Source organism: Marmota marmota, unplaced genomic scaffold, assembly GCF_001458135.2.
Source record: "Marmota marmota marmota unplaced genomic scaffold, marMar, whole genome shotgun sequence".
Lineage (NCBI taxonomy): Eukaryota > Metazoa > Chordata > Mammalia > Rodentia > Sciuridae > Marmota > Marmota marmota.
The window spans coordinates 27,284,213-27,302,388 of NW_026000153.1; positions in this window are offsets into that span (position 1 = coordinate 27,284,213).

Here is an 18,176-nt window from a genome sequence, read left to right on the forward strand (position 1 = left end):
TGTCAATAGAAGACGAACATTTCAGAGAAAAATATGAATCAATTTTCTTCTTTCTTAAACTTCAAAAACAATAAACTTTAGACATTAAATTATACTTATAATTTTCAGTTAATGGAATCTTGTCAAAATGCTTTAGAAATGTTCTTATTTTGGGTTATTAAAGTCTAGGGATTTTTGAAATAGCCAAATTTTGCATCTTAGTAAAAAATTTCTTTAAAAATGTAACCAAAAAGCATAGTGAGGAATTGAATTATTCAAAAAGGTACAATGATATTTTTAAATATAAGGACTATTTTATAAAAAAAAATAGGTCTAGTTTTTAAGTTTAATGATATTTCTTCCTTTAAGATACTGCAGTTGACTATATATTGATAAAGTAAATGAATAGAGTCAAACAATTGCCATTAATTCATTTACTGAATACGAATTGTGTTTCTCATGGTGCTAGGCATGGTTGTAGCCCTGTGGATAAAGATGGAAAATAAAACAAACAAGCAAAAATAACAATAATAAAATAAAAAAAAAATATAATTCCTGACCTATGGAGATTTTATTCTAGAAGAGATTCATATGGTATAAATAACTGAACAAATAGATTGTATGTCAAAATGACATTAGCATCATGGTTTAGAGTAATAATAATATCACCAGGATTCTCAGGATATCAAAACTGTGAGCTTATTTACTATTTTGAACAGAGTGATCATAGTAGGACTCCCCAAACTCTTTCATTCAAGTTACTTGTATGATCACAAAGAAACACTGCTTTTCTGGCAGAAGAGATAATAATATGCAAAGGAGCTGATATAAGATCCTGTGTGCCTTGTTGAACAGACAATGAGGAGAATCGTGGAGATGGTGGTGGGGAAAGAGAGAGAAGATTTCAGGAAAATCACTGCCAGTGGTACCTTCTTGTGAGGGTGATGTGTTGAAAATTTCACAGAGAACAACTTGAAATGGCTCAGTCAGGACTTCTGAAAATTCACTTCTCCAATGAAGCAAGGAGAATACTGGCAAACATTTTCAAATCGATTTTTTTCATAACTTTTGAAATTAATCAAAGCTTGCTACATTCAGAAGAAAATGTATTCAAGTTAATGTCTGAATCTTGACAAGAACAGGGTGCTTTCATCATGTCAATGGACTCTATCCTCCAGTCCTGTAATATACTTTAAAGGTAAAGGTCATGAAAACACAGGATCCATGAAAACCTGCAGCTACTGCATGAGGCAGAATAGGCTTGGAATTCCTCAGCAGCTCCGCCCCAGGGAACTGTCCTCATATAACCTGCAAGTTCCCTAAAACTCCCTCTTGCAGATCTTGAATATTTAACACTATTCACAAGTCACTCATGCAAATTGATTTTCACCTGGGTGTCTGTTGAAAAAAAAATCAGTCATAGGGTTTTACATTGCAGGCATCTGAAGCAATATATATATATATATATATATATATATATATATATATANTATATATATATATATCAGGGCTATGAAGAAGCTGATCTAAAAGAAGCAAATCAAAAGAAAAATAGAAATTGACACATCTGTAGGAACATTTGAAAAGTTCTAATATATTCCCAGGACTCTAGGAGACAACAGCGTTGTGCAGGGCTATGTACATGCCCCCAAAAGACCCAAGAAAACCTTAATGATTCAAAAGAGGCTAACAATGATGGTCTGTTCAGGGAAGAAGGGAGAGGTAAAGGATGGTTGTAAAAAGGTAGCTTCAGCATTAAAAAAGAACTTTTGCTGACACAGGCTTCTCTAGTGTAATTCTATTCTGATGATCAGCACCCAGAGTTAGCATCAGATTTCACACAAGTTTAAGGGAAGGGTTCCAAAAACTACTACCTCAAACTCAGATACCAATCAAGTAGAGTGCACAGGCCACCCACACTTTCAAAAAACTGACTACAAGCCCAGTATATTCCCTCAAACACTTGTTTCAATAATTTACTGTATCAATTCACAGAACTTAAGAAAGTATACATTATAAAATTAGTTTTATTATAAAGGATGCCAATCAAGTACTGCTAAATGGTCAGACACTTTGGGTGAGGTTCTGAATATTCCCAAATGAGTTTCCCTACTCTCTCCTCATGGAATCAGGGTGCATAACCCTCCTGGTACCAACCAAGAAGGTACACTGAGCTTTGGTGTCCAGAGATTTTATGGAGTATTTATAATGTAGGTATGATTAAGTGGCTATAAGACTAAACTCAATTCTCAGTCCTCTTTGTTTTACTCACTGAAAATTGGGTTTTCTCAGTGCTCCAAGCTTCTAATCACATGTGTAGTTTTTCTGGAGACCAGACCCTTCCTGAATTGTCTTGTTAGCATAAAGTTAAATATAGCACAATGATACTCTTTGAAATAGTTTGGGTGTTAAGTGTCCCCAGAAGTCCCATACATACACTTGGTCACTAGGGTGGCACGACTGGGAGATGGAGGAACCATTTTGGAAGTGGTCCTAGTTGGATGTCCTGTGGTCATTGGGATAATGGTCTTGAAAAGGCTAGTGTGACTCTGGCCCCATCCTCTTGCTCTCTTGATTTCTGGCCATAAGTTGAGATATGTTGCTCACCATATGCTCCATCTCTAACAGTCTCATAGCAATGGAGCAAACTAGTAATGGACTGGAACCTCCAAAAGTGTGAGCCAAAGTAAATATTCTTCTTGAGAAATTTAATTATGTCATATTCCATTAGAGGAGAGCTGTTTAACACATTCTTTCTATTCATTAACCTGGAATAAAGATCAGAAAATTGTGTATTATTACAATAGTAATTGTACACAAAGAATCTTTCTACGTGGGTGGAAGGCTTATTAAATAAATTTCCATCCAATTATTACCTGACCACTAAACTATTCATAAAGATAGTTTACTAGATACACAGAAAAAATAATAAAAACTTAAGAAAATTAGTTAAAGAAAGTAACTAACCAACAAACACTATCAGCAAAACAACACCAAATCCTGGATTGGAGCATCTGTTTGTCAGAACTGATACGTTATATTATTTAAAATATTCCGTGTTCAACATTTCAACAGTAACAAAAAGTGAAACTAAGAAGAAAGATAGTCACCTACATATAAAAACAATCAGTAGAAATTATCCCAGAAATAAATGCACACCTTGCATATATTGGACAAAGACTTTAACTTAACTCCTTAAATATGTTCAAAAAACTAAGAAAAACTGTGTTCAACAACTAAGTAATTGAATGATATCCCACCACAAAAATAATATTAATAAAAATATACAATTATGCCAAGGTTTTCAATATAACACTGGAGATGAAAAACCAAATAACTAAAATTAAGTCTATTAAGATCATCCATCCTGAGGAAAAGGAAGAAACATGAATGAAGAAAAATTAGCAGAGCGTTAAAGATCCGTTAGATACCATTAAGCTTACCCATGTGCAAATAGTAGAACTTCCAGGACTGAAGAGAGGAAAAGGAACAGAAACAGTATTTGAGCAAATAATTATCACAAAATCCAAAGTTTAGTAAAAAAATATATTTTTTATACATTAAATAGACTAAACAAACTCCAAGTTGGATTAACACATCATAACTACCAATGCAAAGATGAAAAAAAAGAGATGCATAAATATAGAAAGAAGTAAGCAATTCATCACAGAAGAGGACTCCAAAAGGAAAGAAAACCATGTCTCATCAGAAACCATTAGGGCTAAAAGTCAGTGGGATAATATATTCATAGTGCTGAAGAATAAAAGATAAATATTTAAGACCTGAAACCATACAATGTCTAAGGAAACATCCATGGCTTTAGTGTGGGCAATGACTTTTAGATTTTACTCTAAAAGAACATGTAACAAAAAAGGAGTAAAGTAGGATTACATCAAAATAAAAAGAGTCCCCATATCAGAGTAAATAATTTAAAAGTGAAGAGGTAGTCTAGGGATTTGGAAAAAATATTTGCAAGTCACATATTGAGAGGATATTAATTGCATTTATAGAAGGAACTCTAACAACTCTATGGAAAGAAAAAGTCCATAGGTGAAGGACCTGAATAAATATTTCTCAAAGACAGGTATACAAGTATCCAATAGTTATATGCATAAAGGGTTAATCTTACAAGTCAATAGGAATCTGAAAATTAATACCACAGTGAAACATCATCATATACACACTAGGACAGTTACTGTTAAGGAGAAAAAAGGTAACGAGTATTAGAGAAGATGGATAAAAGAAAATCCTTGTAAACTATTGGTGGGAATGCAAATTGCTGAAATTGTTAAGGAAAAATACATTGAGGTTCCATACGCCCCCTCCAAAAAAATAGAACGATCATATAATCTAGCAATCCCACTTCTGCATACATATCCAAAAGGAATGAATCAATATTTTTTTTAAAAAAACTGGAATCCCACATTTATTTCAGAATTATTCACAATGGTCAAGGTATGAAATCCATATATAGGTTTCTTGAGGGATTAATGAATACAGAAAATGTGGAAATTTACTCTTTAAAAAGAAATTCTGTTATTGTAAAAACATGCATGGAATTGGAGAACATGATACTCAATAAATACGTGAAGATGAGAGGGATATACTGGGTGATATCATTTATAAGAAGAATCTAAAACTATTGAACTTAATGTGGTAGAGAGTAGAGTAGAAAGCTTGTTATTAGAGTTAGGAGGGCAGAGGAAATGGGACAAGGAATTCAGAGAATATAAAGCCGAAATTTGGGAGAATAAATTTGAAGTTTCCTTTTTTTTGTTTTTTGTTTTTTACTTTTCTTTTTAGAAAAATTGCACAGCATGGTGAATAATAGTTCTATGTAAGTAAAATAAAACCTCCTATTTCAGTAGTGGAGAGGACAACCAGGTAACTGATAATGAAGGATATAGAAGATATGAAAAACACTCTCAACAAACAGAACTTTGTTCAGAACAGAACTCTCAACCAAACAGAACTTTTTCAGCAATGCATTTGACACACATCCTGAGGCACCCAACAAGAGCAGAATAAGAATTCATCTTAAGTGCACATGAGAAATTCATCAGAATATAGCATATATTATACCACAAGGCAGATTTAAATAAATTTTGAGGAAATTTAACTACACAAATAATGTTCTTCAAACACAATAAAATGAAAAATAAATAGAAGAGTAGAAATTCAAAAATAGGAATTAAACAACAAATGGGTCCAGAATAAAATCATAATAGAAAACATGAATTACATGAATTAAAAGAAAAAGCACAGTGTGTCCAAACATGTGATACAGGAAAAATATTGATTAAAGGGAAATCTAAACCTATCCACATCTGTTTTAATAAATAAGAAAGAATTCAAATCTGTAGCCTAACTTAACAAATTAAGACACTGGGGAAAAAAGAAGATAAACTGAACACAAATGAAGCCAAAGAAAGAACAGGGAAAATAAGTAAAATAGAAAAAATGGAGAAAAATCAATAAAATAAAAGTCAGTTACTTGAAAATATTCACAACATTGACAAACTTTCAGCTAGACTGACCTTGAGAAAACTGGAGAAATTGAAAAAGAGGGCAAAAAGTGGCACAGAATAATAGATAAAAGAAAACAAGAAAAATTTAAAGGATAAAAGAGATAAATGAAGGGCTAGGAATGCAGAGTGCTTACCTAGCATGCACAGGCCCTGAGTTTGATTCCTAGCATAGTAAAAATACAAAGCAAACAAACAAAACATATAGACAAAAATTCCAGATTGGAGAGGAAGTAGTATTATATGTGTGTCTATAGATATTATGATTTTACATATAAAACTCTTATAAATATCCATGAAACAAGTTAAAATTAAAGCAGCTCAGCAAAACTTCGTAGTTCAAGATCAATATTTAAAAAGTAAATTGCTTTTTATATTAGCAACAAAAATTGAATATTAAAGAAAATTTAATTTAAAATACCTTTAAAAATTTTCAGCAATACATTTGACAAAAAAATGTAATAACTGTGCACTAAAATAATAATACATTGCAACAAAAAGATCCAATTGAAAGACATTCATCATACAGATTGGAAGGGAATATTAAAAGGATGGCAATATTCCTGAAAATATTCCATAGATTCATTGTAATCCCTGTCAAAATACCAAATGTTATTTTCGCACAAATAGAGAAACTGGACTTCAAATTCATATGGAACAGCACCTCAGAGAGCACAGCAAACAATCCTGATAAAGAAAAAAATTAGAGTAGTGAAGTCTTACTTATGATCCTACTATATTCCTTCTATAGCATAGTATATAGGTGCTGTAATCAGATTAATAGCATAATATAATGTTTTCTGGGACAGTATGGTACTATAAAGAGAGACACATCAATGAATGAAATAGCATTGATAGTCTCCAAATAAATCTTTACATTTATGGCCAATTTTAGACAAGGATGTCAAGACAGTTCAATGGATAAATAAAGTGTATATGCATATGCCAAATAAAGTGACTATCCATATGCACAATTTAAAAGACAAATAAAGTGGATATTGAGTTAAACTTCTACATCTCATCATGAATAAAAATCAAATTCAAATGAGATCACATATCTAAATATAAAAATTAATGCTCTAAAATTCACAGAAGAAAATCTAGGTGTACATCGTTCTGACCAGGGATTGGGCAATGGTTTCTTACATGTGATAACAAAAGTGCAAGAAATTTTTTAAAAAGTATATAAACCTGTTTTTATCAAAATTGTCAACTTTATTTAATTTTTGTTTGGAAAAGCTGTCCAGTAGTGAGAGCGGTGTGTTAATGTCACCCAGTTTTATTGTGTTGTGGTCTATTTGATTCTTGATATTGAGAAGGGTTTATTTAATGTACATAGATGTTCCACTGTTTGGGACAAAATATTCACAACTGTTATGTCTTGCTGAGGTATAATTCCCTTTACCAGTAAGAAATGTCCTCCTTTGTCTCTTCTAATTAACTTTGGCTTGAAGTTCACTTTATCTGATATGAGGATGGACACCCTTGCTTGTCTACATGTACCATACTTGTGATATGTTTTTTTTTTTTTTTACCATCCTTTAACATTTAGTCTGCAAATGTCTTTGCATATGAGATGAGTCTCGTGGAGAAAGTGTATTGTTGGGTCTTGTTTTTGAACACAATCTGCAGGTCTATGTCTTTTGATTGATGACTTTAGGCCATTAACATTAATGGTTATTATTGAGATGTGATTTATATTCCCAGTCATTTTGGTTTATTTTTGATTTTTAATTTGAATTAGTTTCTCCATTGATTGATTATTCCTTTAGTGTACTTCTTCCCTTTACTGGTTCATGTTTGTTTGTTTGTTTGTTTTTAAATTTCCTCCTCATGGAATATTTTGTTGAGAATTTTATGTACTGCAGACTTTCTAATTGTGAATTCTTTTGAATTTTGTTTATCATAGAAGATTTTTATTTCACCTTCAAATATGAAGCTTAAATTTACTAGATATAAATTTCTGGGTTGGCATCCATTTCATTTCAGAACTTGAAATATATTATTTCAACACCTTTTAGCTTTGAGCATCTGGATGGAGAAATCAGCTGAGAACCAAATTAGTGGCACCCTATACATAATTTGATATTTTTCTCTCACAGCCTTTAAGTTAAATCTTCATTCTCTGTGTTAGTTCTTCTCATTATAATGTTCCTTAGTGTGGGTCTACTGTAATTTTGTACATTCAGTGTCCTGTAAGACTCCATTATTTGACTTTCCATTTCATTTTTTAGTTTTAGAAACTATTCTGATATTTTATTATTAAAAATATGTGCATTCCTTTGGTTTGTATCTCCTCGCCTTTATCTATCCCAACAAATCTTAAATTTGGTCTTTGCATGTTATCCCATAATTCTTGGAAGTTCTGTTCATGATATTTTACCATTTTCTCTGCATGGTCAACTTTAAGATTATATATTTTGTCTTCATTGCCTGAGTTTCTGTCTTCCAAATAGTCTAGTCTGTTGGTTATGCTTTCTATTCAATTTTTAATTTGGTTTATTTAGACAAGTCCTGCTTGCTTTTTTCCCCCTCTGAATCTCTATATCTATTAAAATGATCTTGTACTTCCTGTATACTTTTCTTATTTCACTCTTTATATCATTCTTTACTTCATAAATCAGCTTAACTATGTAAATTCTGAATTCCTTCTCTGACATTTTCTCTACTGTGTTGTCAATGGGTTCTGTTATTGGAGCATCTTGCTTTGTTTGGGGTGATTTGTTCCATTGATTTTTCATGTTATTTTTTTTTTAATCTACCCATCTACTTTGTGAATCTGAGGCAGTAAAGTTTCTGCCCTTTCTACTTATTGTGTCCCTAAAGGTTTTCAGTACCTTACCTTTCAGGGGGACACAAATAATAACAGTATCCAAATACAAACAACATACAGCCTCAAAACAAATGTCTACAGTTTTGTCACAATAAAAATAAATAATGTTCTCAATTATTGTCTACAATATAAACAGTAAATTTACAAAAGGGTTTACAGTTTCAAATGGTGGGTAAATAAAGAACAGAATTGCTGTAGGATGTGATATTTATGAGGGAGGAGTAAAGAAGGGAAGTAAAAATTTATAGGAAGAGTGAAAGGGGAATAAATAGAGATGGCTGATAGCATGAGAAAAGAGAGAAAGCGAATCCAGGGAAACCAAGGAGTGAGAAAATATATACCCCAAAATGTAAAAATATAGGAATACACACCAAAACTGTAAAATACGATTAACACCAATGCTCCTCAAATTATTCCATGAAATATAAAAGGAGGAAACACTTCCAAATTCATTCTGTGAGGCTAATATTACCCTGACACCAAAACCAGACAAAGACACATGAAGGAAAGAAAACTTCAGACCAATATTTCTGATAAACCTAGATGTAAACATTCTGGAAAATCACATACAAAAACATATTTAAAAGATACTGTACCACGATCAAGTGGGGTTCATCCAAAAATGCAAGGTTGGTTCAAAATATGGAAAAAATAAATGTAATTCATCACATCAATTGACTTAAAAACAAGAATCATATGATCATCTCAATAGATGCTGAAAAAAGTATTTGACAAAATACATCACCCCTTCATGATCAAATGCAAGAAAAACTAGGGATAATAGGAACATGCTTATACCTCAATATTGTAAAAGCTCTATATGCTAAACCCAAGACCAATGACTTTCTAAATGGTGAAAAATTAAAAGTGTTCCCTCTGAAAACTAGAACAAGACAAGGATGCCTTCTTTAACCAATTCTACTTAACAACATCCTTGAAATTCTAGCCAGAGCAATTAGGAAAAAGAAATTAAAGTGATACAAATAGAAAAAGAAAACTCAAATAGCTATCATTATTTGCTCACAACATGATTCCATATTTACAAGATCAAAAAAATTTCATCAGAAAACTTCTAGAAATAATAAATCAATTCAGCAAATAGCAGGATATAAAATCAACACCCATAAATTAAACGTGTTCCTATACATCAATGATGAATCTACTGGAAGAGAAATTAGGAAACTCTCCCATTCACAATAGCCTCAAAAACAATATAATACTTGGGAATCAATCTAACAAAAGAGTCAAAAGACCTCTACAATGAAAACTATAGAACATTAAAGAAAGAAATTAAAGAAAATCTTAGAAGATGGAAAGATTTTCATGATCTTGAATGGGCAGAATTAATATGGTCAAAATGGCCATACTACCAAAAGCATTATACATATTTAATGTAATTCCTATTAAACTCCCAATGACAATATTCACAGAACTAGTTACAATCATAAAATTCATTTGGAAAAATAAGAGACCAAGAATTGCAAAAGCAATCCTTATCAAGAAGAACAAAGCAAGAGACAGCACAATATCAGACCTTAAAATATATTACAGAGTCATAGAAAAAAATGGCATGATATTGATATCAAAATAGGTATGTAGACCATGGTACAGAAGAGAAGAAACAGAAACAAACCCACATAAATATAGTTATCTCATACTAGACAAAGCACCAAAAACATTCACTGGAAAAAAGATAGCCTATTCAACAAATGGTACTGGGAAAATTGGATATCGACATGTAACAATATAAAATCAAACCCCTATCTCTCACCCCACATAAAACTCAACTCAAAGTGGATCAAAGATTTAGGCACTAGAACAGAGACTTTGCATCTAATAGAAGAAAAAGTAGGCCCAAGTCTTTACCATGTCAGCCTAGAATCTCACTTCCTTACCATAACGCCTAAAGCAGAAGAAGTAAAACCAAGAATCAATAAATGGGATGGATTTAAACTAAAAAAGTTTCTTCTCACCAAAAGAAACAATCAAGAAGGTGAAGACAGAGCCTATATGCCTACCACATGACCTTCATAGAGATCATTAATTTCCAGGATATATAAAGAACTTAATACCAAAAAACAAAACTAAAACCCAATCAATAAATGGGCTAAGAAACTGAACAGACACTTCACAGAAGAATAAATTCAACTGACAAACAAATATATAAAAAAATATTCAATGTCTTTAGCAATTAGAGGAATGCAAATCAAAACTACTCTATTAATTCAGCTCACTCCAGTCAGAATGGCAATTATCAATAATACAAACCCCAGTTAAGTGTTGGTGAGGATATGGGGGAAAACGTACACTCATACATTGTTGGTTGGACTGCAAATTTCTGCAACCACTATGGAAAGTAGTATGAAGATTCCTGAGAAAACTTCGAATGGAACCATCATTTGACAAAGTTATCCCATTCTTATACCCAAAGGACTTAAAATCAGCATACTATATTCTATTCATACAGCCACAACAATATTTATAGCAGCTCAACTCACAATTGCTAAACTATGAAACCAACCTTGGTGTCCTTCAGCAGATAAATGGGTAAAGAAAATGTGGTATATAAAAACAATGGAATATTACTTAACCTGAAAAAAGAATGAAATGATGGCTTTTGCTAGTTAATGGATTGAGCTGAAGAATATCATGCTAAGCAAAATAAACCAATCCCAAAGAACCAAAGGCAGAATGTTTTTTTCTGATATGTAGATGCTAATTCACAATGGGTGGGGTGTGGCTAGGGAAGATTAGAGTGGCTTTAAATTGGGTAAAGAGGAGTGAAGGTAAGAACAGAGCAGGGAGGAAGAGCAGGAGGAAAAGATTAACATTAAACAGAGGCATGAGGTGGGAGGGAAAGGTAGAGAAAAGGGAAATTGCATGGAAATGGAAGGAGACCCTCATTGTTATACAAAATTACATATAAGAGGTTATGAGGGGAATGGAAAAAAAACAAGGAGAGAAATGAATTACAGTAGATGGGGTAGAGAGAGAAGATGGGAGGGGAGGGGAGGGGGGATAGTAGAGGATAGGAAAGGTAGCTGAATACAATAGTTACTAATATGGCATTATGTAAAAATGTGGATGTGTAACTGATGTGATTCTGCAATCTGTATTTGGGGTAAAAATGGGAGTTCATAACCCACTTGAATCTAATGTATGAAATATGATATGTCAAGAGTTTTGTAATGTTTTGAACAACCAATAAAAAAATAAAAAATAAAGAAATTTTAGAATTAAAAAAAAAGAGGACTGAAGGGAGGGAAGGGGTATGTGGGTAGAACGGATAGAGGAGAATGTATCAGGCCTTATGACCCTATGTACATATATGTCTACATGTCCTATGTAATTCTACATCATGTATGATCAGAAGAATGAGAAATCATACTCCATTTATGTATGATATGACAAAGTTCATTCTACTGTCATGTATAACTAATTAGAATAAAAAATTCAGTTTATGCAGAAGAATTATAAACCTTAACACACATCATCAAGAAGAGAAAGACAATGTACAATATACAAACAAATATTTAAATCATATATGTAATAAAAAATTTGTATCTGAAAAAAAATTATAGACTGACAAATGAAAAAAACCCTGTATTAAGAGAGAAGAAATCTGAATAGACCTTTCTCCAAAGATGATATAGAAGTGATCAGTAAGCTCAAACACACACACACACACACACACACACAAAATTATTATTCATTATAGAAATCAAAAGCTTTTTATTTTTATCCTTCCTTTGCCTCCTGCAGAGATATTTCCTAAGCTGTAAATTTAGGAATATCACTTCTGTGCAGTATAAACTGTACCTGCATGGAAAACAGGTATTAAAATGTGCTAATTTTATTTTGATTTATGTTTCCTTTATTTTGAATAGAAATTTGGAATTCCTCTTTTTTTTCCCAAGGGAAAATTGTCAAGATCTACAAAGTAACATTGACAACAATTACATTTAGTTATTTTCATATTGTTGAGTAAATGCACTCATATCCACATGTATATATTGGTAAATTACCTTGAAGGGGATAATGAAAAGACAATCTATGGTTAGCAAATATAACTTCCTAGTAAATCTGTTTTCAACAACATGCTTTACATGCATTCATGTCTTTCCCAGCTCAAAATCAATATCATACACTACATTGGTTTAGCATTAACTTGTCCAAGTGGCGTGAGGATGACTACAGCAGTGCCCCCATCCACATTGTCATGTTTAGTGTTTCTGTGCACAACGACTAACAGCAGTGTAGTCTATGGATCACATCTTCGAAAGAGAAAGCTAAGTATTTTAAGAGAGAGAGAAAACCACATTCACATAACTTTTATTGCAGTTTATTGTTATAGTTGTACTGTTTTCTTATTAATTATTGTTAATCTCTTACTGTGCCCAATTTATAAATTAAACTTTATTGTAGGTGTGTATAGGAAAAACAACATAGAGTTTGGTGTTATCTGTGATTTTGGGCATCCCCTGGGGGTCTCAGAACTCATATCCCATGGATAAAGGACGACTACTGTATTTACATTTTTTATATATATATTTTTTTAGTTGTAGATGGACACAATATCTTTATTTATTTATTTTTATGGTGCTAAGGATTGAACCCTGTGCTTCACGTGTGTGAGGCAGGCATTTTACTATAAGCTACAGCCCCAGCCAACTATATTTACTTTTGTTATATTCTTTTTCATAAACTGCAAACCTTCTCTCACAATTGCTCATAGGTATATCTGCATAAACATACTTACACCAAGATATCATTGAATGTTAAATTTTATGTTGCTTAGAATTAATTCATTTTATACTTGACAGTTCCTTTAAGTACAGTTAATAGCAGCAGCTCACATTTGAACCTTAATATAATATTTCTTACCATCCAATTAAATCATATTATTAATTAACACATGGTTCATATTGCCTAAATTCATCAAGTTCCCTGCTTCTATTATGGAAACCTTCAATATATTACAAAATTCCCTTAGAGAAATATATCTGAGACAAGGCTTTCACTACATACCCATTTCAGCAATGACTACAAAATCTACTCTGCTTTGCATATTTTTCATATGATGAATGATATAAGGACCAAAATTTATTTATGAAGGTTTACTGAATTTCTTGGATGATTAACTCAGTCAGTCTTCAATCTCATGATTCAGAGCAGCATTCAAGGCAGGGAGTGTTGATATGCATCTTCAAGCTATCACTCTGAAAAATTTAATTATCAACAAAAGAAAAACCTGCAATGAGAAATTGCAGTTTTTGCTTACACTGTTTAAGATTATTCATGGTACTCTAGATCGCCTTGATAATCTTGTAGAAAAAGAGAAAAGAAATAAATGTGTACCGTTTTTAGCCATTTGATTCTATTTACATCAATTTCTTTCCTGTGTCTTTTCTATTTGTGTAAGATATAGCATCTATTTTAATATAGTTTTTCAGGCACAACAAAACTCTTCATTACCCCAGCTATCTGTGTGATATTTAGCATGCATTTAAATTTAAATTCATAAATATGAAAGAAAAATATTTTGATATTTGAATGTTATGTTAAGTAAAATAATAATTAAGCATAATATAGTAGGCTACTCTGTATTTTAAAATTATTAAATACAAATTTAAGTAGCCATTAAATATCCTTCAATAGTGTTTACCAGAGACTCTGAGAATACTGGGGAGGATGGAAGGGAAAAGATCAATCAACACATACATTGCTCTTGTTGGAGAGGCGGAATAAATTTTGATGTTCTATGGCACAATGTAAATATCCTTGACAATAATGCATAATTTACTAATGATAAAGAAGTGACAGAATATTAAGGTAATGAACATGCTAATTACTCTGACATGATCACTATCCAGTATATATAAGAATCAAAACATTGTAAGTCCTAAAAAGGAGCAAATATTATGTGCCAATCAAAAAGACAACCCAAAGATTATAAAAGCATACCTGAGTTACAATATTTATTATTCTGCTTCTCTTATAGATTGGTGAAATAGTAGAACCTTGAAATGTGCATCAAAATATTTTTTTTCCATTTAAGAGGTACAATACAGTTATTTTCTAGCAAACACTACAATAATGACAATCATGTTTTCATTCATATTTTCCATAAAGCTTATATTTTATCAGTTTCAAGACCACACTCCTTTTAAAATTATAATGTGGAAAATTTATAATCATCATATTGCTTTTATAGATAATTTCTGCCTTTCTTTATTTCCAATAGCTTCCCTCTCCTCATGCAATCTGTATTCATGGGGTGAACCACCAGGGGAGTTGCAACAGTGACTTACCTCTTATTTCCAGAGGTCCCCCTTCAATTCCTTGCCTCAGCCACCTTCTGTTCAGCCAATGAATGATCCAAGAGGGTCAAGTTTAGCCAATCAGTTTTTATTATTATAAGTTGTGTAAATCAAACTGAAAGGGAAAAAAAAGTTAATTCCTTCTTAGAAAGTTAAAATTGTCATAAATAAAATTCTAGTGTAACTAGATCTATCTTTTAAGATATCAGGTGTTCATACCCTTTTTGTCTCCAATTTTAAATTTAATTCCCTTACTGTCATTTACCTAATTATTAATCAATGGCCAACTATTTCAGAATTTTTAAGAACATTTTAAATAAAGTAAATTCACCACTTAAAATTATAATTGAATGACATTTACTACCTTGATGTTTTGCAACCATCATCTGTATTTCTAAATCATTTTTATGAACTCAAAATGCTTCCCTAAATTGAGTAATATGCCATGGCCTATCTTCCTTTGCCCCTGCCCCTGGCAACAACTAATCTGCTTTCTGTTTCTATGAATTTTAATATTTCTGGGTATTTCATATGAAATGCAATCATACAGCATATCTTTGTGTCTGATTTTCTTTCACCTAGAATGTTTTTATTTCATCCATGTTGTAAAATGTAACAAAACTTCATTCTTATAATTGCTGAATAATATCCATTGTATAAATTGTAATTGCTTTATTCATTCATATATTAATGGGAATTCTGTTGTTTCCACTTTTGGACTAGAATGAATATTGCTTTTACAAACATGTATGTACAAGTGTCTGTCTGAGTCTGTTTTTGATTCTGTTTTGTATAGCAGTAGAATTTATGGGTTATATGGCAGTTCTTTACTTAGCTGCCAGATGGTTCCATGGAAGCTGAATCATTTTACATCCCCACAGTAAGAAAGAGGCACAGAGTCTCCAGTCTCTCCATATATTTATCAACACATGCAAGATTTACATATGTACCTATGTACTTTAGTATAGTCATCCTAGCAGGTGTCTCAATGTAGTATTGAATTGCATTTCCATAATGACTAAAGATGTTAAGAATCTTTTCATATGCTTGTTGACTATTTATGCATCTTCTTCAGAGATAAATTTTAGGGTTTTAAATTAAATTAAGAGAAAGTAGCTGTGGGTAAGGAAACTAGGTAAGAAAGTAAAAAAAGCAGCTTTGACAACTATGAATTATTAGCAGTTGAAATTAACCAGAGGAGAAAAGATAAAAGAAAAAGTCTTCTGTGGTTTGTTTTAACAAAGTGAACTTTCAAAGAAAGAAATCATGAACCTGTTGAAAAAAGTTCTGAGACTCTTTGAGCCTAAAACAATGACCCTTGGGTCTATAATCTGTGATCAGAAAAATAAGCTTTAAAAGTATTGAAGCCCTCAAAGAAAGTATGTGCTTTTATGCCCTTTTCAAAAGAACACAAGGGGGATACAAGAAAGGAGTTACTATCCAAAAGTAGAATAATAGACGATAGAAAATAAAAGGGACATTTCCAAAATTGACACATGATATAATTAACCCTCTTATTTACATCCAAGATAAGGCAGTTCTAAGATGGTTTTCCAGGGGAATTTCAGAATCCTCACAGTCTTCCTTTTTTTTTTTTTTTTTTGCTATTGCTTATTATGTGTTGGTGATGGGGTAAGAGATTTCCCATAATGTGGTTTTTGGTTATCTCGTCCTCTGAACCAGCGTAACCATATATGACTTGATAGAATTGTCTTTATATTGCTACAAGCTCCTCAGCTTTGAGCTGAATAGAAAGATTACCTTGGAATTGAATGTCATCTTCTGGGTAGGTACTTCCAGTGGTTTAAGTAAATGTTCACAAATTTTTGATACTCCTCACTTTAAAAGATGAAATTTAATTCTATTCCTCTTAAGTGTTGGCTAGACTTAGGTATTTGCCTCTACTGAACAGAATCTGATGAACATAGTGTTGTATCATTTACAAAACTAGGTGGTAAAAGGTGTTGCATCTCCATGCTGGCTCTCACTTCCTCTGAAGGAACAACTGCTATGTCATGAGGGCACTTGGATAGCCCCATGAAAAAAAGCTAGAAATGGAGGCCTTTTGCCAATCGCCATGTGTGTACCATTTTGGAAGAGGATACTGTAGCTCCAGTCAAGCATTCAGATGAATTAGCTCCAGTGATAACTTGACAGCATTCCTTCAGAGACCCAGAAAAATTCCTGAGTCAGAGAATCTAGAAAAGATGACAAATGTTCGTTGCTTTACACTGCTAAGTTAGAGGGTAAGCTGTCACACATCACCAAACAATAATATAGGTTGCACGTACTTTTTTGAGAGAGAAAGGAACTAAAAAATATCTGAAAGATAAGAACATTGACTCATCTTTCTTTCTCCATCCACTTTTCCTCATTTTTTAAACCTCTTTCAAGGAATTAAGTGGATGACTAGTTCTATTCAGTCAGCTTTAATCAAGAGTCATGGAAGCACAGAAGAATAAGTAGGGTAAATCAACTTTACCTCTGGCCCTGGTAAACTTGGAGGCCACACATGTGATGCTGGGTCCAGGCAATGAAATAAGGCCAGGCCTGTTAATAACTCCCCAAGAGAGCTACTGAACTTGAAGGGAGTGAGAAATATTACCATATATATGAAGCCTGTGAGATTTCTTCAATTTTTTTTGATTGCAAAGTGCCTAATGAACTTTTTATGGCAATATAACTGTTCCGGCCAGGTTAAAGTGGAGGCTACATCACCATCAGATACAACAGTGGACTCAACATTGGAAACAGGAACACAGTTCTCAAAGGGAAGACGTAAAACCCAGAGGCTTCATTGCCTCTCTCAAACACTTTGAAATTCTGTCACAGATATGTTTTTCTTTATGAAAGTCACTTTTAATAACGATCCTCTAGGCAAATAACATCGCATAAAACTATATCAAATGAGAAAGCAGAGACCCCTGGATGATGGGATCTTCTCTAATTGAGTTTAGGTTCACAGATTACTTGCAGTCTCCTGTAAATAACTCAGAAAGATAGGAATGATGATTAGACTGAAACAAACAAAACAATTGCACTTTGCCTGTGTGTGTGTGTGTGTGTGTGTGTGTGTGTTTATGAGCTTCACTCTGAGGCTCTCTGCTCTAGTCTGTGATTGGTGATATAAACAAAAATCCTGACAAAGTCCACAAGGTATCTTCTAAGGAACCCTAACCCTTGCAATGTACAGACGCAGTGGGTGCTTCCCCACTGCATCTTGTTCCTCTGAAGTAGGGGTTCACCTCTGTCCTCCTTTGGAGCAGCTTCCATTCTGGTGCCTCAGGAGTCCTGCAGAAAGCCACCCAGACAGGCAATCCTAATACTGGGGAGACTGAGATACTGGCTGAGTAAGACAGGGACCTGTGATCAGCTCCTCAAGGACCTCATAGCCTATACCAAATTCCAGCCCATTTCTACCATACACTCTGTGCTAGGGGGAAGATGAAGGGTGTGTGGGAAGGGCTGAGATGCTCCTGGCAGGTGCAAGAAAGACCCTAAAGGAAATTCACTCACCCG